At 42.3% G+C, this 19,842-nt stretch overlaps 1 protein-coding gene across 1 annotated transcript in view; it reads left to right on the forward strand.

Moving 5' to 3' along the window:
- The first annotated feature begins 1,411 nt into the window (after positions 1 to 1,411).
- LOC311248159 (uncharacterized protein) overlaps positions 1,412 to 19,842 on the forward strand; it is a 28,739-nt gene continuing 10,308 nt past the window's right edge. The window contains exon 1 of the mRNA XM_084337969.1: positions 1,412 to 1,537. The gene's annotated coding sequence lies outside the window, so the exon portion shown is untranslated. The remainder of the gene's footprint in view (positions 1,538 to 19,842) is intronic.

The following is a 19,842-nucleotide window of genomic DNA, read 5'->3' on the forward strand; positions in this document are numbered from 1 at the left end:
GATGGTAACTGTCACTCTGTGCTCAGTGATGCAGTGAGGCACAGTGATGCATTGTATAGTCTGATGGCTGTTGGAATGAAGGACTTCCTGTGCCGTTCTGTGCTGCATTTAGGTAGTGTGAGCCTGGCACTGAACCTGCTCCTCCTGTCCGCCAAGTCTGTGTATACTGGGTGGGAGGGGTTTTCCCTGATGGCCTGTAGCTTAGCAAGGCTCCTCCTCTCCGCAACCCTCGCTAGAGAGTCCAGCTCCACCCCTACCACGTTACTGGCCTTCCTGACCAGCTTATCCAGCCTGTTTGTGTCCCCCGCTCTCAGTCCGCTGCCCCAGCAGGTCACAGAGTACAAGAAGGCGCCCGCCACCACGACTCATAGAACATCCTCAACATCCTTGTACAGACATTGAAGGATCTCAGCCTTCTGAGGAAGTAGAGTTGGCTCTGGCCCTTCTTGTACAGTGCCTCTGCGTGTTTTGACCTGTTCAGTTTGTTGTCGATGTGCACACCGAGGTATTTGTACACCTCAACCATGTCCACATCAACTCCCCTGATGGAAACGGGGGTCACAGGTAATTATTAGTCTATATACTCTACCACATCGTGCACAATTGTACAGCCCTGGCCTATTTTATTTTATAATTATATTATATTGTACTTCTATTTCAATTTAGTTTATATTCCATTTAATCTTATTCTACCTTTCATTTTATTCTACGGTAATTGTCTGTCCATTAATGTCGCACCAAACGACCAAATCAAATTCCTTGTATCTATGTGTAAACTACTTGACCTTTCTTATTCTGATTTTATTCAGATTTCAAGTGAGCAATTTTGGTGATTGATGTAGTTTTTAACGCAACCACTAGATGGCGATAGTCGCCACTCCTGCACACTCATTGTCAATGCAGAGGTTACCAAAGATAGGATACTGCTCTACACCCCCCCACCCCGCCTACCCAACCCCCCTCCCCTCTCCACCCCACCTACCCAACCTCCTCCAACGTAGTTTCTTCCCCACTCTCTTTTTTTTAGACCCTTTTTGTATCACAAACAGTACTGTATTTGTAGATCTGGTATGTCATAAATGTCTAGATGTAACAGTACTGTCTATCTGTATGTCTGTCATATAATCATATATGTTATGATGAATTGAAAATGGGGGACCCTGATGTAAACAAGACGAAAGTCTTTCTCTGGTCTGCATTGAGCTGTGTACTGTGTTGTCTGTGCCCATTCTGCAATCTGTTCATACAAATTTCAATCAATTCAATCAATCAATGACAGTAAAATGCAACACTTCTCCAAAGAAGAAGAAGAACACTGCGCAGTACTTGAATTAAAACAGCGGGGGGCAGCAACGCGCTAACGGACGGGAGTCTAGTCTGCCGTAGAGTAAAATAATCAGCGAAGAAGAGGGCCGTGCTGTGTTGACTGTGGGGCCTAACCGACGGTTAGTAGCTGCTAGCTGTCGTCGAACACATCACGTTGGACGTGGACCTCTCTGTACATTTAAAGGATTATACAAGTAATCAAGATTGCATGGTAAGTTACATAATAACTGTCTGGTCATGGATTGACAGCTAAATAAGGACTTTGCGTGCTAGAATCACTGATTTCTGACTAGTAGTAGTGGAGCACTGGCGAACCAGCCCTATGCTAACTAGTAGCTAACAGGCTGCCACTAGAGAGGTAGTTAAACCTAAACCTAGCGACCAGGTGGACATTATATAGCTTGTGTTTTCATCACAGTAGAGCTTCGGCCATGCCAATAATAGGTGGTCTGGGATAATGCTAACGTTAATCTAACACTGATGCTACTACTAATGTTATCTGCTAAGCTAGCGATTGCCTTTGTTAGCTAACGTGTGTGTATTGTGCTTTTAACGTCACCCTAAGGGCGTAGAGACCCAAAGGTGATCAATTTAATAGAATTCGTAAGAAAGAATATACCCTAGGTAGGTAGGTAACGTTGACCTTACTCCTAGAACCCACCTCACCCCTGCCCACTTTGACATCCTAGGATGGCTTAGAGTAGACGACAGTACAGCAACTTGCAATGGGCCTGGTCTACAAGATACACTACACCACTAAGGTACCCATGTAAATGTCGAAATACTTCCCAAAGGTCAGTGAATACCACGATCACAACACCAGAGGAAGCTCCACAAATCATGTTAAACCCAGATTCGGCTCAAACAAGGGACTAAACACGTTTCGCAATTATGCCACCATCAATGTGGAACGCCCTACACACAGCTGTAAAGGAGTGAATCACTACCCACTTTCAAAACCGCTCTCAAAGAGCACCTACGGGAGACTGCAATTCGAAATTGGCACCTGTAAATGTCTAAACTCAACCCCCTCCAATGTACAGTAAATGTCCTAACCCAACCCCCTCCAATGTACAGTTACCCCCCACCCGCCTACGCCTACCCAACCCCAAACAAAATGTTACCCATTCTGCAATCGGTTAATAAAATTTCCAATCAATCAAACGTACGTTCAGGGTTTGTGATGTTGACAGGCCTGTTTCTGGTCGGTCCCCTCACCATAAAAGAGTAAAGGGGTGTCTGCATCACAGGATGAGACAAATTAAGTTGGAGATTTTGAATAACACCTGGAACGATATGACCGTAGAGATGCTCTAATACTTGGGCTGTCGACTTCCATTATTCTGGGCTTCAAAGCTTTAGTAGTAGGCCTAGAATAATTAAAGCTTCATTCTTTGTTTTACATTTAGTCATATAGCTGATGCTTTTATCCAAAGCAAATTTACAAGTTCTGTACATTAAGTCAGCAGGAAGGGTACAACTCTGGCAGCTAATGGTAAGTAACATTGTTTGTCAAACAGTGTCGAACTCGAGTGCTACAGTCTTTCTTTAGTGTAGTAGAGTAGTATCAGACATATTATATAGTAGTAAATTACAGGGACATAACTAGGGATGGGAATTGATAGGATTTTATCGATACGATTCCATTATCGATTCTGCTTATCGATTCGATTCTTTATCGATTCTCTTATCGATACCTGATCGATTTATAATTTAAATAAATAAATTGGAAATGCAACAGAACTAAGCTGGTTAGAATAACAACATGCAACTTGACATTTCTGATTGTCATTTATTGTTGAGCCCCCATGTCAGGGGCGACAGTGGCTCGGGAGGTAGAGCAGTCGTCTGGCAATCCGGAGGTTCCCGGTTCGATTCCCGCTCCTCCCGGGCAGCGTGTCGATGTGTCCTTGAGCAAGACACTTAACCCCTAACTGCTCCCGATGAGCAGGTTGGCACCTTGCATGGTTGCTTCCGCTGTCGTTGTGTGAATGTGTGAGTGATTGGGTAAAATGTAAGGAACAAATTGTAAAGCGCTTTGGATAAAAGCGCTATATAAAAAAGCAGCCATTTACCATGTCAGAAAAATACAAAAACTGTAAAAAATAAAACATTAACTATAGCCTACACTTAAATAAAATAATGTATTTGAGATTCTCTTAAAATGTATTTACTTAAACTAATTTAATCTATTGAATAACGGGTCGTTATTCCTCTGACTTCTGTCTCACACAGACACACAGAGCTCCCTCCCCGGCACCCTGTCCTGTAAGGCAGTGGTTCCCAAAGTCGGGGTCGCGACCCAAAGGCGGGCCGCGAGCAGCCACGGATGGGCCGCGAGATGATTTAAAAAAAAAAAAAAAAAAACATTTTTTTTTTTTTTTTGTCAGGCCACTGAACTTAGAAGCAGGCCAGGACAGTGTTTCTAGTTGTATTCTAAAATTCTATTCTATTGTATTCTAAAATGTGACTATATGGTTTTATATTAACTTAATAAATAAACAAAAACGAAAAATCTACTTATTTCAACAAACATTTCAAACTAAATAACAGATTATGCACATAAAACGCTGAAAACAACCGAAGCAACAATAGTATTTTAATGAGGCTATTATTATTATCAATATTATTTTGCAACAAGTTAGCCCTCTCATAAATAGCACATATAAATGAATAACTAACTTGAACTAACTTAATAGGATTGAAGTGATATTTGGCTTAAAAAATCGATCGCCTGGAGAAAAAAGCCAGACGATGTGCATTGGGCCGCGGCTCTCTGACACCTTATTTTCTGGGCCCCGGCCTGAAAAGTTTGGGAACCCCTGCTGTAAGGTATTGGCTTGTGTTGCTACACGGACACATTTGTATGTTGCACCATGGTACTTCCTGTCTGACAGACTCAGAGTAGAGACTTAGTAAACAAACAGTCCGGCTCTTATTATATGTGAACTAAAGAGTACAAGGTTTACACAACAGTCCCCACCCGCTGTTTTATTGTATTTGTACCTGTACTATCCACTGTCAGCTGTTTATCTCTCTTTGTGAGCTTGATTAAATAGCGTTAGCTCACGTTAGCTAGCGATAGCTCCGCGGCTAATTTTAGCTCACCCTAAACTAAATCAATGACTAGGTTCTAAAGTATTCAAGTAGTTTTCACTGCACATAGAAGTAGCCAAACAGCGGGAGCATTTCGGGAGCATATTACCAAAACCCAGGCAATTTCGAGCCCTTAATGAATCAAATAGTCTGCCATGGCTACATGCTAACGCTAACATTGTGCGCAACTAGGAAAAACCTGGCAGCGATAAGGGAATCGAAAGTCACGGGAGCCACACGGTTCCAGGCATCGGCCAATTAGGAACCGGTTCCCAACCGGAACCGGTTTTCGATTCCCATCCCTAGACATAACTGTATACAAGACATCAATATGTTACGCTTTAGGGGCAGCCGGGTGGCGCAGTGGGCAAGGCGCTCGCCACCACGCAGGAGATACTGGTATCGAGCCCAGCTCTCGGCGTTGCTTCCGTCTTGGGCGGCCGTCGTACTAACACAATTGGCAGTGTTACAGAGGGTGTGAAAGCCGGTGGGTGGGTCCTGGTCGTTGTAAACAGCGACTCCTACAGTTCGGCCGGGGCTCCTGCTCAGCGAGGAAAGGATCTAAGGGGGGTAGTGTGATCCTTCCACACGTTACACCCTCTCAGTGAGAGTCTGCGCTGCCAGGTGAAAAGAAGCGGTTGATTGGCTACACATGTGTCGGAGGAAGCATGTGATAGCCTCTACTAGGGCTGGGTGATATGGCCCAAAACGTTATCGCAATAAAATAATAAAATAATTTTCCTATCACTCGATATCGATAATTATCGTCGATATAATTTCTGTCAAGTTTAATTAACTTCTTATGCCCGGTGCCGACGGACGGGCTATTAATAGACTCACTTGTTTTGCTGCGGTAGAACGGAGACGAGTTGGAGAGCCGTCGCGTGTCGAGCCAACCCTTTGAGAAGCGTTGTGGTCCCGGCTTGAATTCTCCATGAATGTGTCTAAGTCCATAATCCATATAAATCCATTTTGTTATATCCAACACAGTCTGAATGAATGTTTCTTGTGATTATGCCGCGTGATTTCAAACAACCAAAACAACTGAATGTCTCGAGTTGATGTCGTCATCAGTCCGCGCACGTTCTTCTACGCAGTATACTAAACACCAGTGAGTGCATAGATTATTTTATTCCACCAGGGGGCGATAGTCTGGAGGAGTGGGGAGGGTATTGGGTCCAGCTGGCATGTAGTGGGACGGTTCAACGTGTCAATGCTTCGGCATCTGATGGGAGAGAAAGATGAGGCTCTTGATTCAGCACTTGGAGTGGGTGGGGGTTGGGAGAAGCAGCTGCGTATGTGTTCTCTACCTTTTTCTCAAAGTCTTCCGCAGAGAGAGTGGCCGAGGGGGAGGGTGGTGGCGCGTGCACAGGGCTGTACGCTAAGCTTTTTCACTAGGGGCACACTTGCCCCTAAATGAGAAATTTAGGGACAAAAAAAATTTTTTAGGGGCAAATTTTTAAATAACAATTTTACCATTATTAAAAAATATGTTGTTCCTGCCTCATTACTGTGGTCCTTTTATTTAACATTTAAGTGCGTTTGTTTTCAGGTTTGTATCTTTTATAATGAACCAACTGAGAGTGTGTAAATCACTAATAGAACAAAAACAACAAACTGTGTGTGTGTGACTGTGCGCGCGCTTGTGTAGTGCTCCTTGAATGAGATCATCACAACACACACACCATTGCATTAATCAGGAGGACAAGAAACTCTGCATACATTTGTTTCACAATGAAAAGTGCTTTAGAAATCAAATGAATTATTATTATTGTAAATAACCCCATGAAAGGTTTATTATTTGTATGGGTAATTACCTGCTTCATATTTGTGATGTTACTGGTTTCAGTGTGTGCCTAAAGTGATCAATGTGTTGGGCCGTTTATAGAGATCTATGCCAATTAATGTTTATGTATATCCGGGACTTTTCTTTTATAAGAATTGAGAGGTATTTGTATATGTGACCTTTATTTTGAAAACAGTGTTGCGACCCAACCTTATTTACATTTGCGCTTTTGACAGTGAAATGTTCAGTCCAGCTTAGCTCGAAGGAAAGACTAATAAAAAAGGTTTAATTGACCCGTATGAGGCTCTTACGGTAGGACTTTGATTGTTTATAGAAGTGGAATGTAATACTATGCAAAACGAGAAATAAACAGTGATTTTATTTTACCAGCAGTAAAGTTGCAAGCCACTTTCATTTCATATACGGGGAACCGACAATTAGTGATGCACCGATGTGAAAATCGTGGCCGATACCGATAACCGATATTAATATTGCTGTTCTGGCCGATACCGATATTTACCGATGTCGATATCTCTGTATAGAAAACACTTTTTTATGATAATCAAATAAAGAGCTATTTTCCAAAACGCATACTTTTTTTACTTTTGTAACTTATTTTCAGAAATGACTGATATTTTGAAACTATTTAAGGCCAAAACATGTAAAAAAAAAAAAAAAACGTTTTTTTTTTTTTTTTTTTAATATCGGTCCTATCTTGATATCGGTCCGATACCGATGTGTAAAAAAACTGCCATATCGGCCGATATTATATCGGCGGCCGATATATCGTGCATCACTACCGACAATTATTAGTATTATCTTATTTGCATATTGTCTCATTATTAGATAGATAGGTTGATACTTTATTGATCCCCGGTGTCAATTTAAGTAGACAGTATTTCACGTCCTAATAGTGGGGTACTCACGTAATGCATGGCTGAACCTGAACGTTAGAATTTTCCGTGTCCCCATCAATCAATCATCACATCATCACGTCAATCATCATCTTATCATCTCTCCACATCGGACGTGGTTGTCATAAGATGGACTGATATCATAGGGCTGGGCGATATGGAAAAAAATCATATTGCGATAACGATATGATAATGTTATCATATTTCTCTATATCGATAATTATCGAATTGGTATAAGTATTAAAAAATAAAAATTTTTAACAACAGATGTATGTTTATTTTGCAGCAATTCTTTGTCATTGCCGCCATCTTTAGTGTTACATCCCCTCACACTCCAGTTCTCAGGCTGCAGCTGGTTTAAAAGCTAAAGTAAACTGGCTTCTCTGCTGGCTGTGGCTCCAGGGGAGTTGAACAGTTCTGGCTCTGCTAGTTTATTTTCGATCTTTTGGCGCTTTTTTGGTGGACAAACCACCGCACATGTGCACCGTGACTTGTGACTGGAGTCTAGTTCTGCTAGCACACATAGCCTACTGTGTACAGACGGTTTCAAACTGTATTTTAAATTAGAAAGCAAACAAAATAAATGGACAAGAGAAAAATAAATCTCAATTTGGTCAGTATTGTCATTTGGACAAGCAAAGCCATTACTTTAAGTTGCATGCAAGAAAGACAAGTCTGTCCACTGTCTCTGGTTTTAAAACTGCCCTGTTGCAGGTCACAAAAAAAACGATTTTTCGATTTTTTATTTTATTTCGATGTTCGATATCGATTATTAAAATATATCGCGATATTTATAGTTATCGTTATATCGCCCAGCCCTATGATATCATATCCATTATCCACTCCGTTGTTCTTGCAGAGCAAGAGCCATATTATTATTGAAAGGAAGCGGCCACATTCAGTTTCGTTTCGCTAGGAATTATGTGATTTGGTGTTGGATGTATAGACTCTACGCAGCCAGGGACATGGTCTTTAATCGCACGATAGACTACAAGTACCAAGTAGGGATGCACGATAATTATCGGGCCGATAATTATCGGGCCGATATCAGCAATTATGACGTCATCCCGATAAACCCGATAACGTTATTAATAGCTCCGATAATATAATATATTTTTTGGTAAAAAAAAATGCTGTGTGGGTGAATTGGAATGAAGTGCGTTTGTTTTGACTGTAGGCTCATCCCGTTTTGCCAGTACTGTGGTACGACTGACAGCGTGTGGTTTAGGAACAGGGCGTTTTACACAAATCCAGCGCTCCCTTTCTTGGCTGTGACGTAGGCACGTAAGTTTCTGAATCAGCGCGGACGTTAAAAACAAAGATGGCCGCGTCGGTACTCGGAATTTCAGAGGAAAAAGATTGCTTGCTATTTGTAATAAATGCAATGCAGAAGTTCCACAAGGAGGGAAAAGGGCAACAACTTGTAATACATCCAGCCTGACGGGTCACCTGCGGCATCACCACCGCTACGATGGTGTGTTATTGTGTTAACTTAGAAGCCTACGACGATGCGTGGAGCTAAGCAAAGCTAGCCCCTTCCATGGCTGTGATGCAACCCTCGGTTGAACGCAGTCACTTATTGCTCCATAGTAGCCAGTAGAGCTGCCGCGATTACTGCATTACCGCGGTATCGCGGTTACATCACACCCACCGCAAGAGTAGGCTGAATACCGCATCACGCTGTTTTTTTATAATAATAATAAAGTACCCTCCTCTCGTTGGGCTTGCGGCTCTGCAGATATACCCTACTCTATCGAGGTTCCAAGCGACCCTATTGGGTACCAGAAAAGTCACGTGAAACATTACAGACCACTGATTGGTCAGAAGAGAGACGCGTCACACGTTGGATCAGAGCTCATCACAACACGGCTAATAACGTTAGCTTTAGCTCCCCGCCGGAGTGGACTACCATCGCTCCTCAGGAGTACTAAACGAGACATAATGATTTTACTGTCTGCAACGAATGTTATAATAAAAGCCCTTCGTTCTATACACTTGTCTGATTGAAAACGTTATTAACAGACCGCAGAATGGGACAACTCGGCACGCTCTGAGCAAAGAAAGGAACTGAGATATGAATTGAGTATTTCTTGCCTTGCTATGGTCCGGTAAATACGCTGATGTTATTGAATGTGTAACTATATAACGTTAATGCCACAAAACGAATGCCTTTATTATAAAGTAGTAACTTTATAATAATAATAAGAAGAAGAAAGGGTCGGGGGGGGTAACCACCCCTGCCTGCGACGCCGAGTGAACGGCGCACGACCAGAGGGGAAACTTCGAATCCGTGTTTCACTTTCAATAACGAATGCGTGCTTGCCGAATCCCAAACAATATTCATGCTGCAAAGTCATCCTCTAAAGATAGACATTTAGACTAGAGGCAGGCTATATGCTATAAAGAGTAGACTACTAAAAAAAATGCATTCAAACTTTTTTTTAAATTTTTTTTGTGTGCGTGCGGTAATAACCGCGGCGGTAGGAAATATTTCGCAAATTTGTGCGGTAAGGAAAACATCAATACCGCGGCAGCTCTAGTAGCCAGGTTAATTTGCACCACCAAGGACTGCTTAAAAGCTAGCGGCTTGGGTCATTTCTGTCAAACTTCTTTAATTTAGCAAACGACTCGACAATAGCTGGCTTTGGATTCACAGCAGCTTCTAGGTTCTAGCTTCTAGCTTGTTGCAGGTGACTTGTTGTGGTGGTGATGTGTCCACTCAAAGCCTTTTTTTCAAGGCTCCGCTTTGAAAAAAGAAGAACAAAAAGCTTTGAGCGTCTTAGGTTGGATGTATTATAAGTTGTTGACGGATTGTGAATTTTCATTTGGAAAAATAAATATGGTCACTTTATCAGTCAAAACTGTTGTCTTGGCTTTTGTTTCTGTTGTCTGGTTAGGTCACATTTAAGTTGGTGTTAAGTTATTGTCCTGGGAAGTCTTTTTATGTATTATTATTGTATTGTGATATGTTTTGTTTCATGTTGAAAAAAAAAAGTTGATAAAAAAAATATACATTACATTTTTTATAATACAATAAATATCGGTTATCGGCCTGAGGAGCATAAAGTTATCGGTATCGGTGTCAAAAAATCAATATCGTGCATCCCTAGTACCAAGTATATAGCGTGACCCAGATTCACTCCACGCAAATCTTTTTTTCACTCAGGCTATTGCAGTAAGTTCATTCATTGCAGACAGATTCTTTCATAGCACCACGACGTGTCGCACTGTACAGCCTTGGTTGTAGGCTAATGTTTTACAATTTTTTTATCCAATTTGTATGGATTAATTTAGGAGTGAAATGCGAATGAAGGGTTGAAATCACTACTCGCAACGTTGCTACCAGATATAATATTTCACTCGCAACGGCAAAATTAAGGGGCAATTTGCGATCATCTCGTCGCAGTGTACAGCCCTGGTGCAGTTTGTGGAGGTTCTTAGCCGAGGCCTCAATCTTATGGTGAAAGAAAGGGGCTTTGGCAGTAAATGTTTTTGAGAATGTTCACAAGAGACGGAGCTTGTCGAAGGAGGTTGAGAGGGCTGAAACGTCCAGGTTGCCGTATATATATGGGGGAAGAGCAGAGAAAGTCTCACTCAAGGGTAGGGCTGACAGGATATCAGAGGAGAGGGTGGGTGGAGACGGGGAGCGTACGTTGCATCTGAATGGTGGTTTGGGGTTTAGCATAAGAGTGTAGTGAGAAGGATACAAAGAAGTGTGATAAATGGAGGGGAGTTACTGTGGTGTTAATTATTCTGGAATAGGGATGGGAATCGAAAACCGGTTCCCGTTGGGAGCCGGTTCCTAATTGTCCGATTCCTGGAATCGCATGCCTCCGTGACTATCGATTCCTCTTATCGATGGCAGGTTTTCCCGACAGTTGCGCATAACGTTAGCGCCACGCATGTAGTAGCCATGGCAGACTATTTGATTCACTGTTTGGCTGCTTCTATGTGCAGTGAAAACTACTCCAATGTTTTAGAACCTAGTAGGGGTGGGAATCACCAGTTTCATCACGATACGATACGATATCGATTCTTTGGACAACGATACGATATTTGCCGATATCACAAAGTCTGCCACGATACGATACGATACGATTCGATTCAGGTGCCTGCGATCGATATGAGGCGATATTATGTGCCCATTTAACACAATCAGTCACATTTAGATCAACTAAAAAAAGGCTACGGAAATATCAATTGATGTTTTTATTTTTGAGCTCTTCCAGACATTTAAATGAAAAACAATCTATTGTTTTTAATACAAATAGACCTCCTGTTAACTTTTTATATATTGAGCTTTAAACTTTAAGTAAAATGTTTTGGAACTCACAACACGCAAGCTAAAACCCTTTCCTCTCCCAAACTTCCTACAATTGTTTTATGTTGCATGATGATCATGAATACATATATTATGTATTCATGTTTAAATATCAACATTATCTGTCCATCCTCAGTAACACACACACACACACACACACACACAGAATGCCCCTCACGCAACCCAGTCCCCCACAGAAAGGTAGACTGCCCAGTGCCCCCACCCTTGCTCTTTCCCAAGTCCCCTCTCCTCTCCTCTCATGGTTAGCTGCAGTGCTTAGCATAGTTAGCTCACGCTAACGCAACGTTCATTTCGGTATTTAACGCGACATATTGGGCATAAAGGAATGGAGAGGATGGAAAGCATGTTAGATGCATTTAACCCCTTGTGGGGAAAAAACAACAGGCACTTATTTCGGGCAAAATAGGCGGACTCTGAAGCAATACTAACGTCTACACAGGGAGCTGCGCTGAGCTAATGTTGTTCCGGCCGGGCGGATATGCTCACGAGGGGATTTTCAAAATAAGAGTATCGCAATATGAATCGATCTTTTTACGTTGCATCGATCCTATTTGATTATTGATAATAGATCGATATATCGATCTGGATCGATGTATCGTCCCACCCCTAGAACCTAGTCATTGATTTAATTCAGGGTAATCTAAGATTAGCCGCGGAGCTAACGCTAGCTAATCAAGCTCACAGATAGAGATAACAGCTGACAGCAGGTAGTACAGGTACAAATAAAATAAAAAAGGGTGTGGGGCTGTTGTGTAAACCTTGTACTCTTTAGTTCACATTGGTCCCCGGGCGCGGCCCTCGCCGACGCCTGTCTGCTCTCGGCTGCCCTTGGGGGGAAGGACGACGGGATGGGTTAAGCGCAGAGATGAATCGCATCGGCGATCCTACAAAGACAATACATGCGTGTGTGTTCCGGTGTGTGTGTGCTAACCGTGTGTGCTAACCGCTAAACATTGAGGATAATTGCATGCCAATTAAAGACCTCTGAACAGGTCCTGCATTATTATTATTAAATGTTAGGTTTTACAAAAGTTCTTGTGACAAAGTAAAATGTGACTTAACATGAATATTGGATTATTGTGTTTCCCATACATTGCTTTTATTTGTGGCAGCCCACACCACATTATCAAACAGGCCTGCCACAAATACATTTCCCAAATTTTAACACATTCCGTCTAGGGGGATTTCTGATAAAAGGCTCTACAAGCATTTTGGGGTAAAGTTCGTAACCAGATCTTTTAGCATAATTGGGGTATTTTCGGTATGCTGAATCCGATAAAACTGGTTTCCAAGCAAAATCTTTAGTTTCGGACCTTCTAATTTGCATAGCAAAATGGCCAATTTTCTCCAATAGCTCTAACCAGGAAAGTAAAAATGACAAAGAAAGTGTCTATGTTTTGAGGATCAGATAATGTGATTAGGAAATGTTTCAAAGTAATCCAGTGGCAATCCTACTCTTAAAATATGCAAATTAGTGGCAAAAAAACTAGGCAGGCGAAACATGAGAAAACGAGTGTCTACCTATGTTTTGAGGGTCAGAGAATGTGATCAGTGATTAAGGCAGATCGCTTAATAAATACAAATGAGCTAGCAATGAATTACACAACAATCCATTGCTGCTTGCAGTGTTGTCAGGGTGTGCGTTTTTTCGGAGTCGAAACTGGAGGATTGTTTGGTCCCTGGAAGTGCTGCTTGAATCATTGTGGAACAGCTGAGGTCACTGTCACTTGCAGCATTCTCGAGAACCGCTCATCCGATCCGACTTCACACTGCACTCTCTTGGTGTCCTCAGCAATACACCAGCAAAATGTAACCTCAGCATTTGCTGTTGTCAGCCACGGTCCTGTAAGTAAACAAAAAGATTCTGCTCACATGCTTTGTTGTTTGTTGATGCAACCATATTGTAACCCAATGATGTGACATTAGGACCCAGCAACAGGCCCTGGCAGTTGAATACATCTTTGTACGACTTGGCAAAATGCTCAGTGCAGTTCACTCGTATAGGGACCCGGATAGAAATACTAAGTTCCATAGTTCCTGAAAATGTGGGACCAGTTGTCCAAGGAAGCCAGGAAAACGGATCAGCTAATGGATGTTTAAAGTTCCCAAATATTAATATCGGCCAAACATCCCATCTGTCTTGCCCTTATTCCACAACCTAGTCAAGACAAAAGGTTACCTGCTTGACGGACTTAGACTAGCTGAATCAGTATCATCTTGTAGACCACCTTTTCAAAACACATTCTGAATCTTTAATCGGGGCCCCCATGGTCTTCCTCGGGCACTGCAAATGTGCTGCAAATCACATAGCATGGAAAATCTCTTTGGTGGATGTATCCTAACGGAGCACTGATCACTCTTCTGATTTAAGAACCATCTATTCATAACCCTTGTTTTATGCCAGATAATATACAATTCTACAACAATTCTGCCTTCATAGCTTGTCTGAATTAAGAATAATCACTGGCGGTTTGATTTTGAGCAAAGGGGTAAATTGCACAGCTGTTCTTGGCAATGTCCCATTCAGCTAGCTCCTAGTAGTATCTAGGTAGTGAGTTTTGAATGACAAATAATGATCCAATTCCACATTAGGGCAAACAAAGTTGAATTGATCTTGCATTGCTTTGCCCTCTTGGATCAACTTAAAAATCAACTTAAAAAAAAAATATATATAATATAAAAGGTTACTCTTGATCAAACAAAGATGAATGTCCCTATTGGGATTAATAGTGCAATAACTAGCTTTTTCACCAAACTTCACTTGAAACAAATAAAAGGTGCCTATTGATCATCAAACAAGAATGAATTTCCCTATTAAGATTAATAAAGTGCAAATCTAACTTTCACCAAACATCACTTTTTGTAAAATAAAAGGTGACTTGTTAAAAAAAAATATATATATTTTTTTGAATCTATTTTGTTTTTTCAAAATCGTCCTAAATCATTCATTCGAATTAATCGATAATATCTAGGGATGTCCGATATTATCGGCCTACCGATATTATCGGCCGATATCGGCATTAAAATGTGCTATCGGAAAATATCGGTATCGGGTTTTCAATTTTTTTTAAAAAAAATTAAACATTTCTATAACCTTTATTTACCCAGGCAAGCAAGTAAGAACAAATTCTGATTTTATTTATTGTCAAAAGTATGCATAATGTTGTGTTAATTCCACAACAAGAGATATGTAATGTTAATTACCTGAAAATATTCCGCTTTTTGGGGGGGGAAACCCTGCATATATCGGAATCGGAAATTAGGAGTTGGACAATATCGGTATATCGGTATCGGTAAAAAAGCCAATATCGAGCATCCCTAATAATATCGCCCAGCCCTACTTCATAGGTTTCGTGGTAAATTAAACGTTGACGTCATCGGACTTATAAAAAAAGAAATTACAGTACCAAAATGTAGCACACCGGTGGATCTCACGTCAAACGGTACTCTGTACAGGGCTGTACGCTAAGCTTTTTCACTAGGGGCACACTTGCCCCTAAATCAGAAATTTAGGGGCAAAAAATATTTTTTAGGGGCAAATTTTTTTAATAACAATTTTACCATTATTTATATCGATTGTTTTTGATTTAAAAAAAAAGAAAAAAAATATTTTATATATTTTTTTTAATAAAATATATATATTCTATAATCATACTTGTAGTTGTATTATCTGCGAGACATCGCCACCACGCAACAAGTCAAAATGCTCGCTATATGCAACCAGCTCCACTGTCTGTGTGTACTCGAGTAGCCTCCAGCTACGGCCAGGATTCTCCGGAGCTGCAGCTGGACCCTATACTGTAGCCTCCAGCTACGGCCAGGATTCTCCGGCGCTGCAGCTGGACCCTATTGACTATATTCAGCGTGCCCTCAGCTCGAATCCGCATCGACTCAGTGTTATAACTTATAAGACATTGATATCAGGAGCTATCTGAACTATTTAGTTTAATGGGACGTTTCGTTTTGAACAGTAAGCTAACGCGAGCTATCATGCACTACTAGATTTGCTGGAGGATTTGTTGATATCAGTAGCCGGGAGGGAGGAGGAGCAGACGCCGCAGCTCTCTCCGTGTGTCTGAGTTCAGTTCAGTTCGGCTCACTATAGGAGGTCGAACGCGTCGAAAATATGAAGCAATACTAACTTTACTTTTCTTCATAGCTAAATCAGACAGTCAGCCAGTCTATCAGAGTGAGTGCTCAGTCGATTGTTCCCGCTGATCATACCTGCTGAGTGCTCACTGCTCAGCTCGCGTGAGTGGCGTCATCACACGCCTTGGATAATTTAGGAGTGAAATGCGAATGCAAGGCTTGAAAGCACTGCTCGCAAGCCCGCCCCCAGATAATATTTACCAATCGCAACGGCCAATTAAAGGGGCAATTCGCGACCATCTCGTCGCACTGTACAGCCCTGCTGTAGTACCGACATCATTCGGTCGGTACCCTTAAAAGTACCGGATTCGGTACCCATCCCTACTCATAATGGAGAGTGTAACTTTTTTTCTCTCTGGTGTAATGAAAGAATTGTGGGCAGTCTTTTAACTGTGTAGACCAGTGGTGCCCAACCAGTCGATCGCGATCGACAGGTAGATCGCGGGCTGATTTCAAGTAGATCTCGATTAATAAAATTTGATTATTTTTTTTATTTTTTTTAAATCAACTCTGCCTCTCCTTGTTAACTACAACATGCAATGCTGTTTGTTATTTAAGATGAGGTCGGACTCGGCACTGACAGATTTGTGTTCATTATGCTGCTTTTATAAAGCCTCAAATGATGGCTTACAATATACAATTTTGGCTGGTAGCTCTCGGCTAGGTGGTAAATTAAAAAGTAGATCTTGGTTAAAAAACGGTTGGGCACCCCTGGTGTAGACCTAGTAGTGTAGCCTATAGTGGACGTGTTCGATAATTCATGTTGTTCTGTTCACGTTTGGAAATTACCGTTAAAGCTGAAGTGAAAGGACATAATGTTGTGGCTCGACGTTGTGCACTCAAATGACAAATTACCTGTGACTGCAATGGACTGCATAGTTCACTTTTGCTATAGGCAGGTCACAGCTGTTTTCTGTTAGTGCATTCCATAGACTGGCTTCGTTCTGAGTTCCGCATTCTGCCTTTTTTTCTTTCTTTCAACATTTTGTTTGAAAAATAGTTTTTTGACATTTGTGAATCGATTCAAAATTGTCCACGTCCACATCGTGATGCATTTAAGAATCACATTTTCCCCCACCCCTAGAGTCCATGCAGTGTTTATAATTAAGACTCGGATGGTCCGAACAGTTCTCAAGTTCACCAGCCCACGGTTGTGGAGCCTGATGGCTACTGGCACGAACGACTAGCCGAGGCAGTTCTTCTTGGCTACCACCTCTAGTTTGACCAGCTCCACTCGCTCTCACTACAGTTCGGTTTGTTATTGTCTCTTGAGTTGATGTTACCCTCCCAGCATTCTACGGCGAAGAAGAGGAGGTCCTTTCTTTTAGATGGCCTTGGTGTTGTTCGACCAGTCCAGTCTACTGTTCAAGTGTACTCCCAGGAACTTGTAGGTCTCCACCATCTCTACCTCCTCCCCTCGTATGGTGATGGCAGTGGGGGGCCTCTTCTTGCCCCGCCTAAAGTCCACCACCAGCTCCTTCGTCTAGCACTCATCCACATTTTCGTCCATGATGTAACTGATGATGGAGGTGTCATCAGAGAACTTCTGTTGGTGGCACGTGCTTGACTTGTAGCTGAAGTCAGGGGTGTAGAGGGTAAACAGGAAGGGTGACAGTGTGGTTTCTTGGGGGGCATTGGTGCTGCTCACCAGCACATCTGACTGGCTGCCCTGCAGTCGGACGTACTGTGGTCTGTTGGTGAGGTAATCGGTGATCCAGACCACCAGGCTGTGATCCAGATGCATTGCTGTGAGCCACTAGCCACAGAGGCTGGATAGTATTAAAGGCGCTGGATAATTCAAATAACATGATTCTCACTGCTGCACAGCCTCTCCAGGTGTGTATAGCTCTGTGGAGCATGTAGATGATGCCGTCTTTCACTCCGATGTTTCCTTGGTTGTACAGTTGTTCAGAACTTCTATGGATAAAAGCGTCGGCTAAATGTAAATGCTACCAGCTGACCAGACAACACCTTGAGCACCCTGGGGTTGGTGTTGTCTGGTCCTCTGGCCTTGGTCACACTGATCCTGGAGAGCTGCCTCCGTACCTGGCTGGAAGCGATGGGGCTCGGCGGGGTGGTGCTGGCGTGTGGGGAGTAGAACAGGCTGCTGCTGTCTGGAGTGGAGTGGGGGAGGACATTGGTGCTGATGGGGGGGGGGGGAAACTATTTAAACTAATTTGCACATTCCGGGGAGCCCCTCCACCCGGTTGCTTCTTGAAGCCTGTTATTTTCTTGAGCCCCCCTGAAAAACTTGTTTGAGCAGTCTGCCTGTAGCTTCCCCTCTAGTCTGTCTTTATAGCTGTCCTATGGCTGCCCTGAGATCTGTAGCTCCTTTTGGACAACCTTGGCCCCCTCAATGTCCTCTGCCATAAAATCCCTCATTTTCCTGTTGAACAGTTGGTTTTTTATGTCCTTGTTGATCCAGGGTTTGTTGTTGGGGGAACAGCATACCTTTTTGTGGGTAAAGTTCTTCCCTCACAGAACCTAATGTGATGCAGTGGGAGAGTCCGTTGATAGTATCCCCATGTATTCTCTCAAACAGGTCCCAGGTCAGTTGTACTAAGGTACTCCCTCAGCTCCTCTTCAACTTCAGCAGACCACTGTGTGACAAGCCTGGTGATGGCTGGCTTTCTCCTGATGACGGGCTCGTATGTGGGTGCGAGTTGGATGAGGTTATGGTCCGAGCCCCAAGCGGGCGGGGTAGCAGTGGAGCTGCAGGTCCAGTGGTTTTGTATTTCACATACTGTGTGAAGTTGATCATTCCTTTGGCTAGTTTGACGTGGTTGAAGTCCCCATTGATGATGATGAAATGCGTCTGGATCTTTCGTCTGCAGTCCCGCGCCTGTGGAGTGGATGACGCCACCCACAGTGCTCTGTGGAATGTAAGCGGTGACCACGACGTAGGGCTGGGCGATAAAACGATAACGATAATCATCGCGATAAATTATTTCCTCGAAATAAACATGAAAAGTGGTCGCAAAGTTTTGATATATCGATTTTCCAAGCTTGGACCAAACAGTGTTCCATTCTATGCATATGATCCAGTGGCGGTAGATTGCCCCCTGGTGGAATATAATAATCTATGCACTGGGCCGTGTACACTGCATAGAAGAAGGTGCGCGGACTGATGACGACATCAACTCGAGACAAGACATTCAGTTTTGGTGGTTTGATAATAATCACGCGGCATAATCACAAGGAAGAAACATTCATTCAGACTGTGTTGGATATAACAAAATGGATTTATATGGATTATGGACTTGGACACATTCATGGAAAATTCAAGCCGGGACCACAACGCTTCTCAAAGGGTTGGCTTGCTCGACACGCGACGGCTCCAACTCGTCTCGTAGTGACGGCTTCGTTCTACCCCATCAAAACAAGTGAGTCTATTAATAGCCCGTCGCGCCGGGCATAAGAAGTTAATTAAACCTATAAGACTCCTATAAGACTGAACAGAATGGGTCTTAAACAAGACTCCAAATGCTCCTTATGTACAAATGGGGACGAGGGGACATTTATGCACATGTATTGGGACTGCCCACCAGTTAAGATATTCTGGGAAGAAGTGACCCAGCAATTATCAAATCTCTTAATTCTGAATATACCTGTACACCCCTCTGTATTATTGCTGAATGATGTTTTTGAGTATGCAGTACCTATACAGCTAAAGAGATTGGTTTTATCTGGTATTACAGTGGCTAAAAAACTGATAGCATCACAATGGTTTCAACCGGAAAAAATTTGCCGAAAGGTCTGGATTCTTACATATCTCGATGTGATTTATCTAGAAATATCTACAGCAAGAATTTTGGGTCTCAATGAATCCAAATTGACAATGTGGTTAGAAGTGGTGGAGAGAATAAAAGCTAGCATTTAATGGTAGTGTCTGGTTAGGAGCGAATGATAATGGATGGATTATCCATTGGGGGGTCCAGGGCGGGGGGTGCGAGCAAGAGCATATGTGTGTAGGGGAATAGATAGCAGGTATTAGGGGTATATCTTGTATAAGACATTTATCCAAATGGTGATTTAACTGATGTGCACTGTTAACAATGCTTGTATATCTAATCGTGTGTTGTCATGTTTGTTTATGCGTTTGTTTAAAAAATAATAAAAAAATAAAATACAAAAAAAATAAGTTAATTAAACTTGACAGAAATGTATATCGATGATAATTATCGATATCGAGTTATATGAAAATAATTGTATTTTATTACAATAACGTT

This window comes from Notolepis coatsorum (assembly GCF_963971535.1).
Source record: "Notolepis coatsorum genome assembly, chromosome: 2".
Lineage (NCBI taxonomy): Eukaryota > Metazoa > Chordata > Actinopteri > Aulopiformes > Paralepididae > Notolepis > Notolepis coatsorum.